This window comes from Lissotriton helveticus, chromosome 5_1, assembly GCF_964261635.1.
Source record: "Lissotriton helveticus chromosome 5_1, aLisHel1.1, whole genome shotgun sequence".
In the NCBI taxonomy this organism is placed as follows: Eukaryota; Metazoa; Chordata; class Amphibia; order Caudata; family Salamandridae; genus Lissotriton; species Lissotriton helveticus.
The window spans coordinates 1,933,580,829-1,933,598,146 of NC_136065.1; the positions used below are offsets into that span (position 1 = coordinate 1,933,580,829).

General features: G+C 47.7%; 1 long non-coding RNA gene across 1 annotated transcript in view; it reads right to left on the reverse strand.

Moving 5' to 3' along the window:
* Window positions 1-12,985, reverse strand: part of LOC144756056 (uncharacterized) — a 67,295-nt gene extending 54,310 nt beyond the window's left edge. The window contains exon 1 of the long non-coding RNA XR_013595060.1: window positions 12,826-12,985. This is a non-coding gene — a long non-coding RNA (uncharacterized LOC144756056). The remainder of the gene's footprint in view (window positions 1-12,825) is intronic.
* Between the last annotated feature and the right edge of the window lie 4,333 nt (window positions 12,986-17,318).

Below are 17,318 nucleotides of genomic sequence, written 5' to 3' on the forward strand. Positions count from 1 at the left end.
TTTCCTACAGCAGGGCAAGCGCCCAGAGTAATTATGGGAAGAGCCGAGCCAGGGGTCTGCTTGGCTCTAAGAGCTCAAACATAAATCGATCCACCAAAGATTTGTCATGTGAACTCAGGGTGTGCCAATCGACAGTGCAACAAGTGCAGTGGCACCAGGGCACTGAGTATGAGAGCTCTTTGGAACCCAATGACTACTAAACTCTGGGTAGGGGACAATGCTCCTTGTGTGCAGTACAGCCCATGGCATGCCTGCCATTCCGCTGCGTGAATGCTACAATAAAGACGTTTACAAATAACAAGTGTTTATACAATACACGCTTTGCTAAATATGTCATATACAAATATATCAAGAATATTTAAAATGGAAAAACACATATTTTTTAACATCTCTCTATTTCATTAGTGATCTGCCCGCTGGGGCAGTCAATCCAATAGTAATAATGCTAAATTTAAAACTACAAATGCCAGAATGCTCGGTGCTGTTTGTCATAAGCCAGGACTGGCTGAGAGTCTCACAGGATGCGTCCACGTGTAACTTTATTGAGTGCTGGGCTCCACACACTGCAAAGACTGGAGTGTTTGAAAGTGTACCTGTGGATTGATTTCGCGAAGAGCCCTGACTCAGTAAGACCACGGGCTCTATGTCATACTGCACAAGTACAAAATATACAATCTAATAATATTTCATATGTATTTCAAACATGTTCATTTGGAGTACCTCAAAGCAGTGGTGCAAGGTACTAACTCTCCAAGTTGTGATCCATGCATTTTACGGCTTCAAGAACTGTTGTGAGGTTCCTGCTCTACTTCCAGACCTACAATTACAACAGTGCAGGTGTTACTGTGAAACCCCACTGAATAGGTTTCTTGTGCACTGCTGGCATGGGATCAGATTATAGTGCTTATCACTGCTCACCTTGTGGCACTATCCCCGCACCTCCACCTTTGGATTGTAGCCGTAGTTTATGTACAGCTTCCACGCAAGGGAACAGTGGTATTAAGCACTGCTTGGCTGGGTTTCTTTTATTTCTTCCTCATCTTTCTCTTTCTTTTGTTGCTTTCTTTCTGTCTCCGGCTGTTGCCCCTCGATGTGTTCAATTTCCTCCTCAAAGCCTTCTGTGCGCACCTGGGCTTTGAGGGGCCATTAGGGACTTCAGTTCAGAGATGGTGCAGCCCCCCTACACGCCCCAAAATAAGGCAATCCCTTTGGTCTCTGATAGGGGCTGGTGCTCACCTCTCATAAATAAAAGACCAGCCAGAGTCCTTTGTCACATCAGGGTCCACCCTGGTGCTCATGGCAATTAGAGACTCACTGCCCGATGCACAGGCCACTCCCTCTGCCAGCCAGGGAAAGCCAAGCAGGCCACCTCCCTCTACGAGCCAGGGAGACTCAAGCAGCCCTCGCCCCTCCCTCTACAAGCTAGCCCCCTTCCTGTACAAGCCAGTGAGACTCAAGCATCCCTTCACTCTACAAGCCTGACCCTCCCCCTACAAGCCAATGAGACCCAAGGAGGCTCCCTCCCTCTAAAGCCTGGGAGAGTTAAGCAGACCCCCCCCTCTACAAGCCAAGGACAGCCAGGCAGGTCTCCTCCATCTACCAGCTAGGCAGAGCCAAGCAGACCCCGCCGCCCCCTCCCTCTATGAGCCAGGGACAGTCAAGCAGGCCCCCTCCCTCTACAAGCCAGGAAGACCTAAGCAGAACCCCTCTCTCTAAAAGCCTGGGAGAGCCAAGCACGCCTCCTTCCTCTACAAGCCAGGGAGAGCAAGAATGAACTTCAGCTTTCAGGAACACTCTTCAGCTCAAAGCTTTTCCCAGAAGCTCTTTCCGCTCCCGCTCCTTCGAATGCCTTTCTCTGGTGCCTCAAATACAGCAAAACTCCCCTGTCAGGTTTCATGCCATCTATCACCCGCCTGGTGACAGCTCCGCCTTCACAAAGGAATTCACTGACTTTGCAAGCGACCAATGCTTTCAAAGCGACCAATGCTTTCAAAGCGACAAACAGATTTTTATTGGAGATTTTAATCTTCACTGGGGCAATCTGGAAGATTCAGCAGCCAATAGGCTTGCCACTTTTCTCTTAGGAAATGACCTTGTTCAACATAACACAAAACCGTCTCACTCTAAGGGCTCCATCCTTGACCTTGTTTTCTCCAAAGCAGCTATTCTAACTGCTGATGATCCTATACCTGTTGACTGGTCTGATCACTTCCTCATCCCCTTCTCTCTACATCTATCTCATTCTGTTACTCTTGGCCAACCTAAAAGAACAAGTGCCTTTTTCCGCAACACCAAAAGCATCGTCCTTGACATTTTGTGCAACACTTATGTGAGCTCACTTCCAATCTTAGACACTTACTCTGATATTCGCGACCTGACCACACAATGTCTCAACAGAATATCAGCTCCAATTGATGATGTTGCTCCACTGCAAAGTAAAAAGAAAAGATCCACTCCTTCTGCTCCCTGGTTCAATAAAGCCCTCTACGAAGAAAGAAATAACTTGAGGAACCTTGAGAAACAATGGAGACATTCTCCTTCTACCACCATTCTATCCAATCTCCACCTCTCTAGATCTCGTTATCACAAAGGCATCTTTCATTAAAAAGCGATGCACTCCTCGGTTCTGCCAAAAACAGACCAAAAAAAATATTCAACTTTATCAAAAGCACCAACATCTCTCCCTCTCCCACCACGACCCCCGCAAGATGGCAGCAGAATTTGCAGTTTTCTTTGATGAAAAAGTCAAATCACTAGGGATCAAGTTACCCATCCGACCTCCCCTGAGGACAGCAAATCCTTAGTTCCGTGGCAGAACTTTGACACCAACACCAAAATGGCCTTCCTTGGAAGCATTCTAGAAACTAAACCCTCTAACCATTCCATTGACCCCATCCCCAGTGACATTGCCATCGACTGTTACACCCACACACTCTCCTACTGGACCGGTCTGATAAACCTCTTCCTCAACCGAGGCTTCCTTCCAGCTGCCCTTAAAACCGTACAGGTTACTCCACTTCTTAAAAAACCCTCTGCTGTTGTGAAAGATTTCAACAACGTCCGCCCAGGGCGACTGACGCTGGAATCTGGGGATCACGGTTCGATCCCCGGCTCCGGCGGCAGGTTAGCCCAGCACCATGCGACTCTGGGCAATAGCTTGCTTAATCTTCCCGACGGCCCCCAGCGCCTAGAGACCCTAACGGGTGATTGTGCGCTATACAAATGTGGATTATTATTATTATTATTATTATTATTATCACCAACCTCCCTTTTCTTGCTGAAATTATAGAAAGTTGTTTGGCGAAGCAACTTTCCCAATACATCAAGGTCAACTTCCTCCTTGATGAATTCCAATCTGGTTTTACCTAAGGCTGCAGTATCAAAACAGCCCTACTTCAAGTGATTGATGATGCCATACGAGTTCTTGACTCTGGTGAATCTTGTCTCCTGAGCCTTCTGGACCTATCTGCAGCCTTTGACACTGTTAATCACAACACTCTTCTGAACACATTAAAGCTAAGAATGGGTTTTTAAGGCACAGTGCTCAACTGTTTCGAATCATTCCTCTCAGGCAGATTCAGATGATCAAAATAGGAAAATGTCTCTCCACTTCAATGAATGTTCGACAAGGCACCCCTCAAGGCTCGATCCTTGAACTCACACTGTTCAACCTTTACATTGAACTGCTGGATAATCTCCTAAAAAAATGTGGGATCCATTATCACCCATATGCTGATGATACCCAAATCTACCTAAAGGTATCTTCCACTCATGACATTTCAATCCTCAACATCACTCTCAACTCCATCCACCACTGGCTGTCAACTCTTCAACTAATTCTGAATCCTTCCAAAACAGAATTCCTTCTCCTCTCAAACTCACTATCTCCTCCTACTATCCAATCTTTGATGAACAATCTGGACATTCTCAACAACAAACCTATCATTGTTGACAGTGACAAATCTTAGGCGTCATCCTAGACAAAAGGCTCAACTTACAGTCCCATATCAATTTCATCTCCAAGAATTCACAATATCAACTGCGCCTTCTCTGGGGGGTTCGGCACTTCTTTCCTGAACAAGACCTAGAAACTTTGGTCCAATCTTTGGTACTTTCCAGATTGGACTACTGAAACTCTCTCCTTGCTGGCTGCCCCAAATCCCACCTTTACCCTCTAAAATCCATCCTCCACTCAGCAGCTCTCTTTGTGTATGGGGCTAAAAAAATTACCACATCACACCTTTACTGTTGTCGCTTCGCTGGCTTCTTATCAAAGCAAGGTCAATTTACAAGACTATGCAGTTCCTGGAAAGAGGAGGTGGTGTAACGAGAAAGCTAGGAAGATAATGCCCTGATCCTATGATGTAGACAGGGTGTCTCCCAATTTGGGAAGTCAGGCCCTCACACACCCAGCTTGGGATTCATGCTTCATCACAGGGCATGCTCCTCATCAGGCTGGCACAGCAATGCCTGACGGGCACCCTAATAGGTGCTCTTTGTCGGAGATCTTCTGTCCCAAGCCGTTGGTGCAGTGTGGGTGAGGGGCCTAGAGGTGTAGATGTTTGAGTGCAGATATGCAGTGTAGGTGTAGGGAGAGATTATAAATAAAAAGGGTAGCCAGTGGTACTCCGGAGAAACATTTGTAATCAGATGAGAACGCTGGTCCCTGTTAAAACCAGATGGTGAGCGCCACAGTAGGAATAATGTCCAATTGTGGCTATGGAGTCGACATGTTTCTTGCCTGTTGTTGTCCGAATGATCTCATGGCAATTCTTCAGGACCAATAAAATATGTTCTATCTACACTTGTGGTTGAATCACTGGTAGTATCACATTGCGGACCCAAAAATTACAACCTGACAGTAAGGTACCTTGATTAATTAAGACCAACCTAGAAGAAGAAATGCGATAAAGATACGTGTTAGAAAATTATAAACAACCCTAATATCTCATTGTGGCCTCCTCTTAAATCCATGATGTGCAAGAAAAATACTGGTGACTTGTTGTTAAGTAAATAATGCGGCGCAGTAGCACACGTGGAATGAAACCAACAATAATGATGCAGGCGGTGAATACTGACAACTGAGGTAAATATCTTGTTTGTAACACTCACCCACTGTGGGCGACTCACTTGCTCCCTCGAATCAATGGCGGAGGGCCAACGCTGGATTTAACATCCTACAAAAGTTGTATAGTGAGAGGAGTAATAAAATCAAAGAAGTTAACATAAGGAAAAAATAAGTTTTTCATACTTCCATAAAGAGAGCTCGGCATACCAGGCTCATATAGAGCAGTGCAGTCAATCCTGATGTCATACTGACAGTTCAGCAGTAGTTGAGACTGCCGCCCCTACTCCGTCCTTCGTCAAATCGGGAGTGGGGTGGAGCCAGACCCGAGCTCTGTAAATACAGAGCCCGATTTGGTGCACCCAAAATGATGCGTGACCCTAAAGGCATACTGGCTGTCAGTATAAATATTGACAACCAGTCCCTCACGCAATTCACAGGCTCGTATTAGGGCCACTAACTCTGCGGCTTGGACCAACTAATAGGGAATTTGTGATGTCTCAACTACCGTGCGCAGAGTAGTAATTGCATACGCAGCTGTTGTGGTGCCATCTCGTAATTTAAAACAAGAGCCATCGACATATAGTTCCCCTTAGGGGTGAGATATGGGAATATCAGTCCGGTCTACCCGTCCTTTCGTCTCTTCTGCCGTCCGGAAGATAATATCATGTATGTCGATTTCCTCATTCTCAGAAGGTAAGGGTAGTAGCGTGGCTGGATTCAGAGTGTCGCAGCGTTTAATCGTAATGTGCTTTTGAAAGAGCATTAGCTCATAACCTGTCAGACGTGCACTGGTGAGGTGCTGTGTCCTTGTCTTATTCAAAAGTGTATCCACAGCATGGGGTACCATAACTATGAGTTCAGTATCGAATAGGAGTCCCGCTGATTGTCTTTATGAGACAGCCACAGCCGCGACCGCTCTTAGACAGCTTGTGAGGGCTCGGGTGACAGGGTCGAGCACAGCAGAGAAATAAGCACACAGACTTTGCTTATCTCCAAATGTTTGTGTTAAAGCAGAAAGCGCACTACCACCCATCTCATTGACGTACAATATGAAGCATTTAGCATAGTTAGGGGTACCAAGCAGTGGAGCCGAGCAAAGCGCAGTTTTTAATTGCTCAAAAGACTGGAGACACTCTGGTGTCCAAGGCAAGGGTTCATGCACATCGTTTAGTGTTAACGCAAACAGGGCCTTAATAAGCAACGAAAAGCCAGGTATCCACTGCCTGCAATAGGAAGTGATACCTATGAAAGCACGCACGTCTTTCTGAGTTTCCGGGACAGACATTTTAACAATAGTACTGATGTGCTCAGGGGTCAGACTCCTACCCTCTTTCGACAGTAAGTGACCTAAGTAAGTGACCTCCTGTCCTGTCGACAATACTGAAATTTGGAAGGGGATACTTTATGGCAATGTACTGTCTCTGCAACCTTGTTCTGTATCCGAAGCAATGAGCAAGTCATCAACATATTGAAGCAATACATTACCTGCAGGGAGTGACAAGGAATCCAACTGACCTTTCAATGCCTGACTATAAATACTCAGACTCTCTGTATAGCCTTGAGGAGCGCGACAGAGGCTAAAGCTTCTACCGGCGAGGGTGAACCCACACAGATGTCGGCTATCAGGATGAATGGGAATACTGAAGAATGCATTTTTCAAGTCAATGACAGAAAATAATTTAGTTGAAGAAGGGATCATCGTCAAGAGAGTTGTAATGTCAGGGACCACCGGGAACTGGGAAATCACTATTTTATTAATTTCATGCAAATCAATCTTTTGATACTCAGAGGGTCCTGAAGGCGTCCGATTGAGGATGGGAAGAATAGGGCTGTTACAAAAATTAGCTGTCGTCTCCTCAACCACTCCTTTCACAATCAAGTCTTGCACTATTTGTATCAAAGCTCGCTCACCTGCCTGCAGAATTTTATACTGAGGAATATGGGATAAAATATCACCCTCCTTCACACGTATCAAAACAGGCGATATCTGCAACAATCCCACATCTGTGTCGTCCATTGCCCACTGTGTCGGTGGCACATCTTTAAATTCAGCAGGGAGGGACACATCCTTGGACAGACACTACTTAGCGCACACAACACCAGAACCAGTAAATCATAGCATGCAATTTCTTCAACAAGTCCAAACCCATCAAATAAATTCTGTCCACAATTGGACGTCAACAAGAATGGCGAATCCACAGTGAAAGGACTAATACTCAACGAAAGAGGTTTTGAAATGGGGCTCACAACCGGTACACCTGAAAATCCTACTGAAACATTATTATGGCCAGACTGAGTCGCCCCAGGGACCATGGAACCAGAAATAGAGCTGTTTGTTGCACCTGTATCCACCAAAAACTCCTTAGTCGATCCATGCATATCCGCACTAACTTACGGACCTCGTTAGTCTACAGGTATCAAAACTGGTCCCTCGCCCTGTCCCCAGTTGTCCTAGCTGTAAGACATCCTGGTCACCTCATCTGTATCGTTGTCATCATGATAATAGTGTTTGCCCCGAGGGTCACCAAAGTAGTTCTGATCAGTACGACCCTGAGATGCTACACCGTTCTGAGCCCTGTCGTGGCCACCATCTTCACGACCCCATCCACGAGACCCTCGTCCTCCTAGGACCGCCACCTTCTGCAGAAGTACAGGACACTCGCTGCGCCAGTGTTCTCTCCTCACAATACCGACACTGATTCGGTCCTACCGGTGTAGTTTTCCTACTAGTACGGGGAAGCTGTCGGGCTAAACCACCATGTCCCCTACCATTCCCTCAAGAAGCCTGCTGCAACAACACCTTCGTCTTCAAATCCCTGTGCTTCTTTTCTGCCTTCTCCTTAGCCTCATTTTCCCTGTGCTCATAATAATGCGCCATATTCAAGATAACAGAAGGAGAAGAGGTGGAGCAGGTGCTCTCTGAAGCCTGCAATCGAGTCGCAATCTCAGGAAACAAATTTGAAATAAATCTATTGACAAACAATCGTACATCTCCCTCAGTGGACAAATCCCGCCCACTATAATCCAGAAACACATTTTCAAACAGAGTGAAAGAATCAGAGACACTCTCATCTTTCTTCTGACAACAAGCCGAGACCTTGTCCCAATCGAACTTTCTGGGCGGGATAAGAGAATGCATATATGTGGTAATGCGGAATGCCAAAGCAAGTATCTCTGCTTTAGGCTTCTCACCAGGCTTCCTCTCCTGATACCATACTTTAATTTAATCCCAGGTACCACCCAATTCCGCAACATGATCCTGTGTGTGTACTTGTCTCCAAATATCAACCGGAACCAACAAACCAAATAACATTTCGATATCCGCAAGCATCATTACTGTTGAAGAGGCTGCCTCAGTCACTTCTTTGTAATATGCAGTAGGATTGTTCCTAGGGTCAGGTAACTGAGTCTTAAGGGATAAGCCCTCACTCCTTTTCCATGGAGTATAAACCCACTGTTCTTGGAAACGGGCCGCTACCCCTGATCTAGTAACAACATTAAGCTGATCCCGCAGCTCTGGTATTTCAGGGTAATATATGAAGTGGACCTCTCTCATTAGAAACTGAGATCCTGTCTTCGGGCTCTTCTCAAGCAGCCTACCCCGATAAGCAACCAATGTCGCAAAATTACTAAAAACTTGACCAGGCACCATGTCAGCAACGTATAGGCAATCCTTAATGTGGTGCTGCATCACTGAAACACTGCTCCCAAAGTCCAATCAAAGTAGGCGACATGTGATTGAGGGCATGCTGTTATACAAAAGGCTCATAATCTTTCACACACTCTCCACACCATAAATATGGTTTCGGGCCACTGCACAGCCTGATTAGCACTACCTGTTTCTCTGCCTCTCCTATATCAGATCGCAACAGCGTTCGCTTCAGGCATTCCTTAAATGTTATCAAGTCTCTATCCTCAGGGCACAATACTGGTGTCCTACCACTCTGTAATATCGGGTAATGGAGGAACACAGTGGGAGTGATAACAGAGGTATTGGGCATTAATGCTGCTACTGGCTGGGTCGTGGATGTAAGAGCTGGCGAAAGGGATGCCGAAGCATTAGGTGTTGCAGGAGTGCTATCAGTCGCAGTTGCCACAGACGGCGAAGACAAAGAAAGGACAAGAGGTGCCATGGCCAAGGCAGTCTGATCAACAGCAACAGAAGCAGAAACAGCAGAGACAGAATAACCGGGTAGCTGGGTCTGTGGGGGAAGAGCAGGATATACCCTCTGTGCGGGGTATACAGAGGTGGGGGTCAAGTATCTAACAATTCTTCCACAAAACATCATTTCCTTCTCGGGCTACATAAGATTTATCAATAGTCAGTCGAAACCTCCTATCTTCATGTTCAATTCTCATCTCCTGCTTCTCTCTATCATGCGCTACAGCTTTCTGAGTCAATGTTTGCATTCTCCCCTTCCGGGCCTCTTTCTCTGCTTTCATTCACCTCTGTTCAGCCTCTTTTTGCCTTGTTCTGAGGGAATCAAACATAGACTGCCTATTTCTTCTTGCAAACAACTTCTCCTGTAAAACCCACATTTTTTGTTCATCAAAAGTGACCATCAATGGCCACTGCAACTCGGCTTTGTCCCTCGTATATTTGTGCCATAACGTACTAAACATAATAGGGCCAAGGCCATGTTTTACATACATATAAAAATTTGAATTGCCTTCCGGAGGCGCTGGCTGACTTTCTTCCAGTCGAGTATCAGCAGAACAACAACGACAACAAGAAACCAAAAAGCAACTGAACACCAGCATTTTTAAAAGTAAGCCAAATTCTTTATGTTGTTTGACAAAGTGTTCACAAACACTTTGTATCCAAATCGGTCCTCAGACCGTACCAAATGCAAACCAAAATCAGTCTTCAGACCATGCCAAAGACAAATCAAAATGGTACCATATCCACACAAAAAACTCAGCTGGTGCACACAGGTCAAACAAATGTATTCTCCACTGCCGACTCTTCGGACCAAATGGTCAAATCCAAAGTTTCGCCGTTCAGGATCCCAGTCGGGATGACCGCTGGGTGAGGCACCGACCGGCCTAACAGACGGGGCAGATGCGAGTTCAGGACTCTCTCGTGCAGGGATCCCTGGTCCGCCCGTCCGACCTGACGATGGCCCCGAACTCCACACCCGTCCGTGGGTGAGGATGGGTCACACGATGGAGTTCCTGCTCGGGTGTCAACTAAAGGAAGCGACCACTTCTCAGCTTTCCATACAAATGAAGAGTCAGTCAGACAGTAGAGAATACAAACCAAGTATATTTTATTCATGTACACTCAATCGAAATCCAGTCTGACCAGCCTCCTAGGATTGCTGCAGAGCGACAGGCTTCAGCTAACATAGAGATACATTAAGTACGTTTCCAAACCAAGATTCCCTATTCAAGCCAAGGAGAGCCAAGCAGACCCCCTCGCTCTACAAGCCAGGGAGAGCAAAGCAGCCCCCTCCCTCTAGAAGCCAGGGAAAGCCAAGCAGACACCCTCACTCTACAAGCCAGGGAGATGCAAGCTGTCCCCCACGCTACAAGCCAGGAAGAGTCAAACAGGCCTCAGGGTGAGCCAATCAGGCCCCTTCTCACTGCAAGCCAGGGAGAGCCAAGCATGCTTCTCTAGGGAGAGCCAAGCAGGCCCACTCCCATCTGCAAGCCAGGTAGAGCCAAGGAGGCCCCCTCTCCCTTCAAGCCGGGAAGACCCAAGCATGCCCCAGGGAGAGCCAAACAGACCCCCTCCCTCTGCCAGCCAGGAAGAGACAATCAGACCCCCTCTCTCTCTCTGCAAGACTGGGAGAGCTAAGCAGGCCCCCTCTCTCTTCCAGCCAGGTAGAGCCAAGCAGGCCCCATGGAGAACCAAGTGGACCCCCTCCCTCTGCCAGCCAGGAAGAGCCAATCAGACCCCCCTCTCTCTCTCTGCAAGACTGGGAGAGCTAAGCAGGCCCCTCTCTCTTCCAGCCAGGGAGAGCCAAGCAGGCCCCCTCTCTCTTCCAGCCAGGGAGAGCCAAGCAGGCCCCCTCTCTCTTCCAGCCAGGGAGAGCCAAGCAAGCCCCAGGTTAGAGACAAGCAGGCCCCCTCTCTCTTTCAGCCAGGGAAAGCCAAGCAGGCCCCTTCCATCTGAAAGCCAGGGATAGCCAAGCGTGCTCGTCCAGGGATAGCGAAGCACACCCCTTCTCTCTGCCAGTCAGGGAGAGCCAATCAGACCCCTTCTCTCTGCAAGACAGGTGAGCTAAGCAGGCCAGGTTCCTTTGCAAGACAGGGAGAGCCAAGCAGGCCCCCTCCCTCTGCCAGCCAGGGAGAGCCAATCTGGGCACCTCTCTCTGGAAGACAGGGAGAGCCAAGCAGGCCCCCTCCCTCTGCCAGACAGGGAGAGCCAATCAGGGCACCTCTCTCTGGAAGACAGTGAGAGCCAAGCAGGCCCCAGGGAGACACAAGCAGGCCCCCTCTCTCTTCGAGACAGCTCTTCAAGCCAGGGAGAGCCCAGCAGGCCCCTTCCCTCTGCAAGCCAGGGAGAGCCAAGTAGGCCCCCTCTCTCTTCAAGCCAGGGAGAGCCAAACAGACCACCTCTCTCTGCAAGCTAGGGACAGCCAAGCAGGCCCCTTCCCTCTGCAAGCCAGGGAGAGCCAAGTAGGCCCCCTCCCTCTGCCAGACAGGGAGAGCCAATCAGGGCACCTCTCTCTGGAAGACAGTGAGAGCCAAGCAGGCCCCAGGGAGACACAAGCAGGCCCCCTCTCACTTCGAGACAGCTCTTCAAGCCAGGGAGAGCCCAGCAGGCCCCTTCCCTCTGCAAGCCAGGGAGAGCCAAGTAGGCCCCCTCTCTCTTCAAGCCAGGGAGAGCCAAACAGACCACCTCTCTCTGCAAGCTAGGGACAGCCAAGCAGGCCCCTTCCCTCTGCAAGCCAGGGAGAGCCAAGTAGGCCCCCTCTCTCTTCAATCCAGGGAGAGCCAAACAGACCCCCTCTCTCTGCAAGCTAGGGACAGCCAAACAGTCCCCAGGGAGAGCCAAGTAGGCCCCTTCCCTCTTCCAGCCAGGGAGAGCCCAGCTGGCCACTCCAGGGACGACTAAGCAGTTCCTCTTGTGTCCTCCAGGACCTGAGCAATGGAACGGGGGAAAGAAAGGAATATTTTGAACTTGCCTTATCAACTACTCTTACCTTTCTTATACTGCCCTCCAGTGTCCAGCCCCCATGGGTGTCTCAAAAGAGAGGATGAGAGCCATCTAAAGCTCGGCTCGTTTTTGGCCCGAGAGTCAAGGAAGACATCGGGCCGAGTTCGAGTCACGCTGGAGCTTTGTCTAGCTCGCCCACCTCTAGTATTTAATTTCCACGTGGTGTTTATCTGGTGCTCTGTATCCCAGCATGCACCAGTACTCGAGACGAGGTAGCAGAGCTATACAGGACATGCACAGCCGCCCTGCTGTCCTCCTTTAAAAGACGTGTGATGATTCATGACCCTGTCGGTGTTTTTGACCCGAAAGAGACGTTTCTTCATTACACAAACTGATTTATGAGTGTATCAAATTCCATGCGCGGCAGACACCTGTTCTATTGCTGGCAGGCACAATTATGCACGAGAGCCTCTTGCGTTTTTTTTCACAATTTTCTTATCGCAGACTACTGGAGCCTTTCTTTAAAGCACATGACGTTACAGTGCCACATACATGTAATGGGTGCGTTTCATGAGTGATTCTTTTTAATTCAATTAAATAAATGCAATGTTAAAAGATTACAGCCTATGCTGCTCGGGTGCATGTTACTTACACGGTGGCAGTTCTGCAGGCCATTTATGACTTTCTATTGTTCTGTATACTGTAAACACCTACACCGGGGCATCTGGAATTAGGCGATTCTGCGGCTGCGGCGTTTTCCGTATAATTACGAGTTTGTTATATTTGCCACATAATCCATCATCTGCTGCACAATCTGCCGTATCTAACAACAAACAGGCAAAAGTTACTAACACTTAACAACAGGAGTTACTAACAAAGGTTGCCTGATTACCATTCAGTTGCTTATTGATTTGTTTGGGTGTTATGTGGCACTAATGAGGTGAATTTGCCCACAGAGAGTTAACATGCACTAAAACAACAAAATAAGTAATGCTATCACAAAACGTACCTTCATTGCACGGGATAGTTTGCCCTCTCTTCATTACATAATCAACCTTGCTGCATACTACGGTCTCTCCCTGCCGCATAATTCCAGAGGCCCTGCCTTTAACCTATAGCGTCCTTACCTCGTGCGAAACAAACTTCGTGACTTTAAATGGGTATGGAAACTCTGCGTGCTGCACAGCACGCGAACTTGGTGACGTTTTTAAGGTGAAGTTCTGTGCCACCAAGGAACCCCCACTCTGCGGGCGCTCACCCTTTTAAATCGGCTGAGTGAGAGTGCATCTTTGGCCTGCTAAAGACCCTCCTGCTAGAGTGAGACGTGTGGTGGGAGGGAAAGGGACGGTGCGCAGGCACTGCAATAGTACCCCTATCCACGAGGGGGCAACAGTCCTTAGGCGCTCGTGGTGAAAACGGAGGAGCGTGGACCCTGCAATCACTGCAACTCTCCGTAGTGCCCTTCTTGGGGGACATGGGGCTGACAATTTCCCACAGTAATTACAACCGCCCCTCGTTGGTCTCTTGTGCCAAAGTCCCAGTTCCTACATTGTCCGCTGTATGAGTAGCACTAACAGGTGGACTCGGGGGCATTCTGTAAGCCACGTTTCACTAAAAAAGATGTAAAACTATGTCCATTCTACCTTAAAAGGCAGGGTTGGCGGTGTGCGTTCAGTAAACTAGCAGCACTGTATGCGGCTGTGTGAGGCTTCGGGGGCAGGTCACCGGCGCCATTATCAGACTTCTTGCCCGAAATCAGTTATTGACACTGACTGGGACTGGGAGACACTGACTGTTTGGGAAGTGCGAGCTCTGCCCTGCGAGGTCCGTCCTGTTTGGATTTGTCTGCTTTGTCCTGCTGATTTACCTCGCGGTACCCGCTCCGCGGGTCCCGCTTCGCCTGTGTGCCTGGGCGCACCATTACTGCGTGTGGACAAGGGGAGCTGCTGGAAACTCGGGAAGAGGGCTGCGAGTGTCAGGTGAGGATCAGGGACTCCATTGCCCAGGAGTCCCTGTGCTGCCATCATTCCCTGCACCTGGACGCTCTCCCTCTCCCTGCTGGACACGCCCCATAAACACCCACTCCCTATATTAGGTGCAGCTTCCCCCGCGGCGCGGGAGCGCGCGGGAGGGCGCCGGGAGAAGCCCGGGAGAAGGGCGGGACCGTCTGTGGCCGTCCGGGGCCGCAGGAGGCCGGGCTGGGCCACCCCTTTTCCATTTACAGACTTGTGTTTGATTACAATTCAGTACTTAATTGTTTTCCAGGATCAGCTAGTCATTCGAGGGCAGCAGGGGGTTGAAAACTATGGCGAATACCTTAAATACCTCTGCTTCATTGACTTCCATGGGTGATGCTGAAACTGCGGTGATGGGGCCTCTGGATTCGTATTTTAAGCGTTTGCCCCAAGATATTGACAGGGAAATTGCCTTGGCGGAAAGACGCGCTGGACGAAGGTTATCGATCGAATTGATGAAAAATCCCCTTGAAAAACACATAGGACAAAGTTTCCCTGCACTAGTCACCCCGTTATCTTCTACAGTATTGCCACTTACACAAGAAACACTGTATGATATATCTGTATGTAATGAGCTGTTGGGTGCCTCTCCTATAGATACAGTGGTTACCGCCCTATCATCAGAGCATTTAAAGGCTTCTAATGCTGCGCGTATAGGACAAAATGTTACACCAAAAGTAATTGTTCAAGTACACGCTGTCAAGCCCAAAGTATGCTCAAAGAGGAAGAGGGTTACAACTTTAAAAAAATCCATAGTTCCTAACCCAGCAAGGAAGATTAGGAAATTGGCCATCAAAACACCCATAACCCATGCACTAGCTGAACAACAGAATGGGGTAACAAGGGGGGAGGAATTGGTTACCCTAATAGACGTAGAAAATCCTGAGATTCCGGCATCACCAATAACAGAAATAATCCCCATTGCCATAGCATCTCCAGGGAAAATGAGGATTCATCCGGAACATTTATTGGATTTGGAAAAACTTATACGCTCCCTCTTAAGTCCCCTTGAAACTAAACTGGAGAAGTTAGCAAAACAACTTGACCATTTTGAACAAGCTAGTTTGGATAATTTTTTCTCAGTAAAATCTTTAATTAAGGCTCAGAACAAATTGGATGAGAATGGGCGACAAAATAACCCAGTTGAGCAGGATTTGGGTGTTACGGGGGTCGAGTTGTTTTCCGCTAAAGTAAGTGGGGTTTCTACTCAGCAGAAACAGGGACTGAATAATAATAAAAAAAATTTAGCAGTACCCCGACCACCGATAAACAATAGTGGCCCTGGGCGTACTAATACCAACTGCACTAGCACAACGGCCAACAGTACTAAGGATAGTATAAAAAACTGTGCCCCTGTGGTTCAGAAAAAGTGTCCACCTTTACCATCTACTATGGACTGTGTGCAGGGTACATTGATTGATACAGATAAAAACCCCGCTATAACTATTGATGGATTAAACGGGCCGCCTGTCTCTCAGTTAGTAAATAAGGGTGGCCATGTAGGAAATGGTAATCACACAGCCAGTGGAAACAATGCTAGTATGCCTGTGGGAAATAGTGTTCCCGCGAGTGTTGCTGCCCCAGAACGCCGCCCACCAAAACCTTATGCTAATAAACCTTTAACTCGGATTCCCCCGGTCCAACTTACCCCTGATTCCTATCCATATGTGGCCATTCTCACCAATGTTCCTCCCCTACCAGATGGCCAAAGGGAAACATATGATATGTTAAAAAATAAAGCCATGCATTGGCTGCGGGTAAATAGACCCCTGCCAGGAGATGTGGATGGCTTGATCATTGGGGTCAGAAGGGTCAATTGGATTGGGAACACTTATAAAAAGCAGGGGGGTGAGTGTATTATAATTAATTTTCAAGACCCAAGGGTAGTAGGGTTAATTACGAAACCTGGATGGAATATTAGCATTGGTGGGATTGGCGTTGTGGATTTGACCTTTTTTTATCCAAGAACTCAGTCATCCTACCCAGGGGGGAATGAGTCACTGAGATTTAGTTTGCCTCCACGGGTAGAGGCTAGCTCTCTCCCTGCTCCCTTCTTGCGTCCACAGGATGGTTACAACCAGGTATATAATTCTGATGGTGGCGCAGGTTACACGAGATGGGGATACTGTCGAAACTTACCAACGTACCATAACACAGGCCCTATTATGGATTTGGTTAATCGTTTTAATCCTTTAAGTGATCTGAACATTAACGGTTGACTACCCACACTTTTAACAGCGCCTACAATACCTATGCCTGAGAGGGTAACTTCCCTATCATGCTCATTTATGACCTGGAACGTTGCAGGAATAAGAGCTAAAAGATCGGACCCTACTTGGATACAACATATTTCTAAACATAAAGTCATAGCTCTGCAAGAAACATGGGACACCTCACTTTCTTTTTCCCTAGATGGCTTCCTAAGTTTCATAATACCCGCTAGTACCAGTAACGCGGGGAGAGCAAAAGGGGGGCTTATTACATTTTTTTCTTTGGACTTAGCAGGAACTTTTAATCTTTTGAATTCAGGTTCCCCAAACATTTTAGCGATAGAATGGATAGCCTCCCCAAGCTGTACTATACTAGTAATTAATTTTTACAATGCCTGGGGTGGACCAAATGAATTTGAACATGTGCATTGTTTGGAGAGCTTGATAAATAAATACAGTCAAAATTCACATACTCCTTTCGAAATTTTTTTAATGGGTGATTTTAATAGCCACAAATGTCAATTGCCCTGCCAATCACTAGATGTAGATTCTCCGGCTGGAGTCTGCATTCCTCACTTTGAACATACTAAAATGGGGGAGTCACTTGACCTATTGTGTGCTAATTTTAATATTTACGAATCATACAAAACTGCTTCTAATGAGAAGGTCCCCACCTTTAAAGGCACAACTAAGGGGACGATAATTGATTACATATTTATGTCCATAGGCTTAATCTCAAAGACAAGTGACTATAAGGTTACGGTCTCACCCCATAGCGATCATAACCCGCTGTCAACTGTAATACACTGGAGTGACTTATGGCGCAGACAGGTGGATCAGCCCCGGGTTTGCGCCTTGGCGGTGCCCAGTGATCAGGGCAGACGGCTTAGATGGGGTATGGCTATGGAGGAACGGTTTAT